A 9669-nucleotide genomic window follows, 5' to 3' on the forward strand; every position below is an offset into this window, starting at 1 on the left:
GTGCTTACCTAAGTTATACATGAGACCATCCCACCTAGCCCTTCTAATTAAGAATTCCACTTCACCCTTCACATCAACACAAGTACCAGGTTGGACATTTTTGATAAGTTCAAGAAACTTTTTGGTGCTTGAAGGGTTTGACATTTTTGGTGGAGGGGGCTTTGGTGTGTTCATAGAGGTGTTTGTGTTTTGTCTTAGGTTAGCTTTTATGGTGTATACTTTGGCTTGCAAGGGTTTAAGAGGTCTAGGGTTAGGGGATTTAGGGTTTTGATATTTTCTGCTTTGATAGAAAGGGATGGTATGGTTTTTATATCCCTTTATGAATTGTCTTGGAGGGAGGTGTCTTTTGTGATAGTGTTTAGGTTGTGATGTTTGAACAGGTTTGAAGGCAAAGGTCTTGTGGTGATAAAACTGATTTTTCTCCATATCTTCAAGAAGTTATGGGTTTTCAATCAGTGGTCTTGGTTTAGGGTAAAAAGGGTTAGCATTTGGGTACATGTTGCAAGTGAAGTGGATTTTATACAACTGGTGTGTGTGTGTGTGTGTGAATGCAGCATACAAGATATGCATGTATATATAACCATTTAACACAGATGCATAGAGAAAAGATTTTAAAAATTAAGATTTTTAGAAATTGTTTACTGTTCATGAACACATTTAATGCATGCATGGCTGTGTTATACAGAAATCCAAGTGGATACTTGGATGATGCATATAATGTAATGCAACACATATACATAGATTCATAAATTATTCCAGCAAGCAATAAAGAATGTATTAATTCTTTATCTTTGTGTCTACTTTAGAAAACAGCACAATACATAAGTACATATTTTGGAAACTGTGTGACATAAAGTTGACATCCTAGGTTACTCTATTACACAGGAACTGTACTTTTAGTGCAAAAGCATTTAAGGATGAGCTGTGTGTGAAGTGAATTTGATAGAACAACTGAATTTTTAATGCAAATAAGATCTGTTACATTTATTTCTCAAGAAATTATGTTATTAATGAGATACAACCAAAGGAATGTCATGCATATTAAACACATAATAGAGCATACACAATCAGTTTTCATTTAATTCAAATAGCATTCAAGGCAATACAACACTTAGATCATTTATATCAGATATAACACTTTAAATGCAGTAAGTTAAAATAAAATGTCACCTTAATTTTCTAAGTGGCCATTAATCACATCAGTGATCCAGATATAGGGATGCTCAAGGCTCCCCTGCCAGGTCTTACTCTGAGGGCTGGTGTGTGAGTGTATTTGTTTGTATTACACAACCCAGTGTACACAATACCTTATCTGATTTCTGATAAATGCTTGAGTATAAATAAACACAGACTAGTAAACAGTGTTGCACTAATAGTCCACAGAATAGAATTAAACTACATCTTTACCAAAGCCATATCACCGAACATTCATCTCATAGGGTTACAAATTAATCAGATAAAGTTCGATTTAGAATCAATTAAGTTCCTTTCGCCAAAAATTCAATTGAATAAGATTGAAATAGATGAAGAAATCTCATCTGAGCCTAGAGTTTGGCCTGACTCGTAGGTCTTACCTGTTGACTCAGTCGCGGACTGAGTCAACCTCCGATTTTATCTTCTCCGTCGCATGCAACCATCGAGTCTTCTTTTCCCAGATGATTTTGTACTTTCCCGTCTTCTCCTGTCATATACCTTGAAATCGAGTTAGGTTATTCCTAAAACAATGATTTAAATCAACGAAAATTGAGTGTAGATATATAAACTATCAATTTGATGTCCGATTTGATGATTCTCGTTCGATTTATGTATAAATCGTCGATTTTTATCATCAGAAATCGATTTGATTTCACCAACCCAACCAAGATTTATTAATCGTATATTCCTAACTACGATTAACGCACTATATGTATAATATCTGATGAATTTCATCAAGAATCAAAGATCAAAAATGAAAAAAAATGATTTAGGGTTCTTCGGAAGAGAGGCGAGAGAGAGGGGTTAGAGACTAGGGTTTCGAATGAATAGAGTTTAGTGAATCTTTCGGAATTTAATGGTTTTGTGAATATGTCAGCGAGATTGATCTCAGTATCAATATGAGTCATTTTTATATCGCCTTTATTGACATGATCACATAAGAAATGATGTCTCACATCTATATGTTTAGATCTAGAATGTAATACATGAGACTTGCGAAGATCAATAGCACTCGTATTTTCACATAAGATTGAGATCACATCAAATTTTATATTATAGTCAGCTAGTATTTGCTTCATCCACAGTATTTGAGCACAACATTTTGTAGCTGCTATATACTCAGCCTCGATTGTTGAGATGGATACGGAATTTTGTTTCTTTCAAAACTAAGAAACTAAACATCCATCGAGAAACTGACAAGTACCACTAGTACTTTTTCTGTCGACTAAATGCCCGGCATAGTCCGAATCAGAAAAACATACTAAGTCAAATGGTATTCCTTTTGGATACCAAAGACCAACATCGGTGGTTCCTTTAAGATATCTCAATATCCTTTTTACCGCGGATAAATGAGATTCTTTAGGTGCTACTTGAAACCTAGCACACTTACAAACACTATATTGAATATCGGGATGACTTGCAGTTATATAGAGCAAGCTACCGATCATTCCTCGATATTTCTTTGTGTCTACGGGAATTCCTTTTGGATCTTCCGTTAATTTATCGGATGTAGACATAGGAGTAGAGATGGGTTTGGCATTATCCATTTTGAATTTTTTCAACATCTCTTTACAATACTTGGATTGAGAGATATGGATGCCTTCATCAGATTGCCTTATTTGTAATACCAAAAAGAAGTTTAATTCTCCCATCATACTCATCTCAAATTCTTTACTCATATTTTCAGAGAATTCTTTACATAGTGCATCATTTGTTGACCCAAAAATGATGTCATCTACATATATTTGTACGAGCAATATATCATTTTTTTCCTGCCTCGTAAATAAGGTTGTATCGGCCGTTCCCATCTTAAATTTATTATCTAGTAGAAACTTGCTCAACCTTTCATACCATGCTCTTGGGGCTTGTTTTAACCCATATAGAGCTTTATATAATTTATAGACATAATCAGGATGTGTTGCATTTTCAAACCCGGGAGGTTGTTTCACATATACTTCCTCTTCCAAAATCCCATTTAAGAATGCAGATTTCACATCCATTTGATAGACTTTAAAGTTTTTATGACAAGCATAAGCTAATAGCATTCGAATTGATTTAATTCTTGCTATCGGTGCATATGTTTCATCAAAGTGTATTCCTTCCATTTGGGTATATCCTTGTGCATAAGCCCATTTTGTACCAATTATGGAAGTATCATGAGGCTTAGGGACAAGTTCCCACACTTTACTACGAGTAAATTGGAGCAATTCATCTTGCATAGCAGAAATCCAATCCTCGTCTAATATAGCCTCTTTTGCGGTCTTAGGTTCTATTTGAGATAGAAAACTAAGATGATTCACAACGTTTTGAACTTGTGACCACGTTTGAACTCCTTTCCTTAAGTCTCCAAGCACATTATCTAATGGATGACTTTTTGTAGTGGGAATGCTTGAGGAAGTTCATCTTCCTTTTCGTCCAATTCTAATGGATTTTTATGTACTGGAGTCCCGAGATCCATATTTTCGACTTGTCGAATAACCTTTTCCATATCATCTTGTTCAACATTTTCTTGGTCAACAAGATCTTTATATTTCTCCGGTGGTTTACTTCATCAAAAGCGACATTCATAGATTCTTCCACCACAAGCGAGTTGAGGTTAAACACTCAGTAAACTTTACTGTTGTTCGAGTATCCAATAAATATACCTTCGTTTGATTTAGGATCAAACTTCGTAAGGTACTCTTTTGAATTTAATATGAAGCACTTGCTTCCGAATATTCGAAAGTAGCTTAGTTTCGGAGTTTTGCCAAAATATAAATCGTAAGGAGTCTTTTGTTTTATAGGTCGTAGCAAAACCCGATTAAGAATATGGCAAGCAGTTGATATAGCCTCAGCCCAAAAATACTTAGGTCGATGATATTCATTCAGCATTGTGCTAGCCATTTCTTGGAGTGTTATATTTTTCCGTTCAACTACTTCGTTGGATTGAGGAGTGTATGGAGCAGAAAAATTATGTGTGATGCCATGTTCATCACAAAAGTTGGTGAAACTTTAATTCTCAAATTCTTTACCATGATCAGTCCTTATATAGACTATGGTTTTATTTTGTTGATTTTGAATCCTTCTACATAAAGATGAGAAGGACTCAAAAGCATCACTTTTGGCTTTGAGAAATTCAGTCCATGTGAATCGTGAATAATCATGCACAACTACCAACGAATATGAGCAACCTCTGAGACTTTGTATAGGAACCGGACCAATAAGATCCATATGTAGTAGCTCGAGAGGTCTCGAGGTAGATACCATAAACTTTGCTTTGTGAGAAGCTCGAATTTGTTTACCAACTTCGCAAGCTTCACAAGTATGATCTTTATGATAGTTTAGTTTTGGTATACCTCGGACATGGTCTTTAGTTGATATATTCTTAATCAACTTCATGTTGGCATGTCCTAATCTTCGATGCCATAGCCATGGATCATCATTTATAGTGATTAGGCACACGTTCACTTGCTTGCTCATGTCACATGTATAAATTTTTTTTTTATTTCTAGGGCAAGTAAGAACCAACTTTCCAAATTTATCTAATATAGAACAATGAGTAGTGTAGAAAATTACCTTGTAATCATTGTCGCATAATTGACTTATTGAGAGAAGATTGTACCTTATCCCGGTGACCAATTGGACGTCAGAAATTTTAACTTTCCTATTTCTGATATCTCCGATGCCGACAATGTTTCCTTTACTACTATCACCAAATGTTACGCTCCCCGCGGTAACCTTTTTAAAGTTGTTCAAAAGTGACTTATTACCGGTCATATGTCTTGAACATCCACTATTAAGGTACCATATGTCTTGTTTCGCGGCAAGACAAACCTACATACATGATTAGTTAAATTTATAGGTACCCCTTTGTCTTGAGGGTCCTAGGGTTAGTACATCATATATAACATTTAATTTATGAAGGAATCTAGGCATGGTGTAATAATCATTAGGCATATAAATATTTCTAGATGCATAAGGCCTAGTTTGAGGTTGATAATACCTAGAGCTATCATAAAATCTTGATGGAGCATGATAAACATTATATCTATTATTAGCATGGTAAGTAGCATAAGCATTTCTACTAAGAGGTTGTTGTCTTCTAAATGCATTACCATTTACATGATATTGTGTGTTTCTATTTTGAAACATAGTTGGTTGATGAGACCATTTTTGCCTTGGATTCTTATATTCCATATTTTTATGAGGCACACGTTTATTATCTTTCTTGTATGATTCCTTGTGAATCCATACATGCGTCCCCTTAATTTCACCATTCTTGAATTTACAATATTGAATGGTATGTCCCATTTTATTGCAATAAGAACATTTATAAGATGGTGATTCGGGTGAAGTCTTTATTGGTGATACAAATCTCCGAGTATTTCCTTTAGGAGGAGAATTCTTATTATATCCTAAACCTTCATGATTATATGAGGTTTTTGTATGCACCATTTGATCCAACATCTTATTGCCTTTAGTAAATCTTTGAATGATTTCTTCAAGATTTTTATTTTCTTTCTTTAAGGCATCAATCTTGTTGTTAAGGATTCTTTCTTGATCCTTAATTTGAGCTATGAGTTTATACTTTTCTTCTTTTAGCCTCAGAGCTTCACCTTTAAGCTCATTGGTTTCTAATAGCTCATTTTCTTTATCAAGATTATTTTTATAAGATGTTTCTATATCTTGAACATTTGATTCATTTAGAATCTTTAAGTTCAATAGATCAATGTGAAGTTTAAGAATATTATCATTCAATTGTATCTTTTCACGTTCCATCTCTTCGTCTTTGAGAATTAATGATATATTCTATGTTTCAAGGTTGATTATATTTTCTTGAAGTTTATTTGCTTCAACCTTGATGAGATGGTTTTGATCTTTTAGAGATGTAATCTCTTTCTCATCTTGGACTCTTGAGTCCATCATCCGAGTATACTCTTTATTTTGAGTATGATGTATTTCTTCTATTTTCATATTCTCGGACCATACTAAGTGAAGCCTTTGATCAGCATCTTTGTATTTACTATTATATTCTACCACAAGTCCAATTAAATCATGCTTATTCATGTCTATAAGTGATAAATTAGATTCATCCAATAATTGTAATATTCGGGATATATCGTGTAATTATTTTTGCTAATAAATAATTATTATATGTGTTCAGTATCTATTCTGTGATTTATTTGTTAAGTCTTAAATGTGTTTGGATGTTTAAAAATATTATTAATTGAGTATTTTAATTTTTATATGTCCAAAATAAAATATAGATAATTGTCATATCTTCCTAATTATTTTTATGTTGATTTATGAATTTATAGGAATCATATAGATTTTATAAAATCTTTTTACGGGTATTTAAAATCTATTTTATAAAAACGGGAACCAACCGACGTCATCCGTTTTTACGTTTTTATAACCCAAAACTCTTCCGAGAACTCCTTCCTAACCTAATTGTAATATTTCGAGCATTTTCCATGTTTCGACTTTTTCGATCCGGCGTACGGTTTGTCCTGCGCGGGTCCCGGTGCAACATTTTCGATATAATATTCGTTTCGGTAAATCAATAAAACTCGTATTTTCGATAAACGGGAGCTTTTTATTAAACTATCACAATTATCACCTCGTAATACGTGTAACCAGGCGCTGAGACCAAGACCGCAGTACAAATTATACTGATTTGGATAATTATCCCGAAAACCGATACCGTTTGGATCATTTTATATAAATTAACGTACCGTTTTATATCCGGAATGGTCCAACGGGATACTAATTTTCCGTAAATATATATAGCCTTTTACCATATTTTATTTCGTATCAAAATCATTTGCAGTCAGCTAAATATATAATTTTCCAGAGGAAAACCCTAAACTCATAAACCTTTCTAAGAATCAAACAGAAAAACGAAGGTTTTATTGATCTCTGTTTTCAAAGCTTGAGTAACCAAAATGAAGGATTTGAGGAGTACTATCATATTCTAAGCTTCGTTTTACTGCAGAAACTAAGGTTATTTTTCTATCTTTTTATTTACTTTCGAATTATTTTTATTAAAAATATGAATTTCTGTTCGGATGATTGTTTGTATGATTTGATGATTGCATGTTGTAGAGCTTGTTTTCCTGCTGATTTTCATATGTCATACGTCCGATTTGGAGTCCAATAACATGGTCAAAAGTGGGTTTAATTCTCGAATTTTGAAATTTGGGTTTATAACCCGTATGAATGTTTTCAATTGAAATTTGGGGCCTTTTGATTTAGGGGTTATTAGCTGTTGATTTATAGTGGATTATGTTCCTTATGAAATTTGCAATTGATTGGTATATAGCTCGTTAACAGAGGATGTCTGAATCGAAGAGAGTTATGTTTTGAAAATTTTCGAAGTTCGCCGGAAACCGGCGATGTTCTTGGCCAAATTTTCGGCCAAGTCTGGGGTTATCTGTCAATTTTGATTGCATGAATAAGTTCCTGGTGTTGTGTAGATTAAATCTGGAGGTGATAGTGGTGGGAGGATGCTTGAGGTGAGTTCTCCGGCCACCCCCGACATTTTCCGGCGACTAGACTGCAAAATTGCAGTTTAGTCCCTGTACTTTTGAAGATGGGGAAGTTCAGTCCCTGAACTTTCGAGAGTTTTCAAAAATAGGATTCCTGTTTTAAAAATATTCAAAAATCATATTTCCTATTTATTTTTATTATAAAAATTCATTTTTAATTTCTGAAAATTCCAAAAATTATTATTTTAATTCCAAAAATTATTTTTAATTCATAAATAAATCTGAGTTAATTAGTTAATTAATTTCAGTTAATTTTTAATTGATTAATTGGTCAATTAATTCGAAAATTAATTGATTAATTGATTTAATTAATTATTAATTGATTTTAGTTAATTATTTAATTATATTTAATTACTTAAAAATGATTTAAAAATTATGAAAAATAGTTTTGAGCTTTAAAATATTATTTTAAATTGTTTTCAAGGCTCGATAATTATTATAAAATTGTTTCGAAGCCAGAATTGGCCAGCCGAACCCTGTTTATTACACTGAAATTGATCCAATGACCTATTTTAATTCCGAAAAATGTTTTAAAAATCATTTTAAATACCCGAAAGCTTGTTTATGACCCGGGACTTCTTTATAAATGTTATATTATTGATTATGTGACATATTATGTGCTATATGTGACTTTTTGGTTAACTGTCGGTCTATATATTCGATGTTTACTTGTTTATTGCGTAATTTTCAATCAGTTAATCGGATTTGGGTGAAACGAGGGGTAGATAGAAGTATGTTTCGAATAGAATCATATGAGTTGAATATTGATAGATGCTTATGATATGTGAGCAGAAGAGGCGAGGCGTAGAAAAAGAAAACAGGTAGTCGAGGAGTAAGACAGTGGTGATTGAAAGCTAGTGCAGTATAGTAAGCTAGTACCAGGCAAGTATTCTGAACTTTCTCGAGATATATTATAGTGGATTGATAGTACTGTTTTATATTGCAAGTGCTTTGATGCACTAAACCCAAACCCTGATTCCAGTTATTGATCTTGAATTGTAAACCTTATTCTTTCTAAACCATTGATTGTTGTACATCCAGATACGAACCACAAATTTACGATACTACTCCACAAATACATACAAACTAAATATCAAACACTAAACCAGATTGCTTACACATTCAAACCATTGTATCTTATGCTTTGAAAGACCAAGTTTTTGAAACCTTGAAACATTCATTCATTTGTTATCCAATTCTTTCATTACCTAACAGCCAAGCTTTGAAAATGCCCTATTGATCCTTACGAAGATTGAAGCCATTTCATTACTGAGCATCCACTGTTGTTAACGATTCGGTTTATTGTTTTACATTGTTTATTCTGTTATTATATTAGAATTGGATTGTTTTTATAAAATTGTGGACCAGATTCATGGTCAGACCATATAATGGTCAAGTTAGGCCAATGTGTGCCTTGGATCCAATAGTTAGAGCAGTTCTCTCTGCTTTGCTCGGGGTTAGTACGTGACTGATCAGCAGCCTAATCTTGGTTTTTAAAATGAAAATATAATATCCAATTCTAAATCATAATCCATTATTCATTTGATATCATAACCATATTCACCTGATGATCATTATTCTCAGTTTTTTCATTGTGACTTGCTGAGCTAGTTAGCTCATTTGTGCGATGTTGTTTATGTTCTTTTCCAGTTAAGAAGGAACCAGTTGGTATCGATGATCCCCAGTCCAGCGCGAGAGCTAGGGTTTCAAGTTGATCGAGTTGAACTAGTAGGCTTCTTTTGGAATAATTTAAGTTTGTAAAAGTTTGTAATAATGTTTAATACTCAGTTCTGAGTTGGAATAGTTGGGATTCGAACGTTTGTAATATAAGTAAGTGTGTTTGGCTTGTGCATACTTTAACCTGTTGCGGTCCATGGTAGTTGGTAAGTAGGGTCGCTGCATATTATTCTTATTATCTCTATTATTGTTATAAGCAGGTTATAAATAA

The sequence above is a fragment of the Apium graveolens genome, chromosome 6 (genome assembly GCF_009905375.1).
Source record: "Apium graveolens cultivar Ventura chromosome 6, ASM990537v1, whole genome shotgun sequence".
Lineage (NCBI taxonomy): Eukaryota > Viridiplantae > Streptophyta > Magnoliopsida > Apiales > Apiaceae > Apium > Apium graveolens.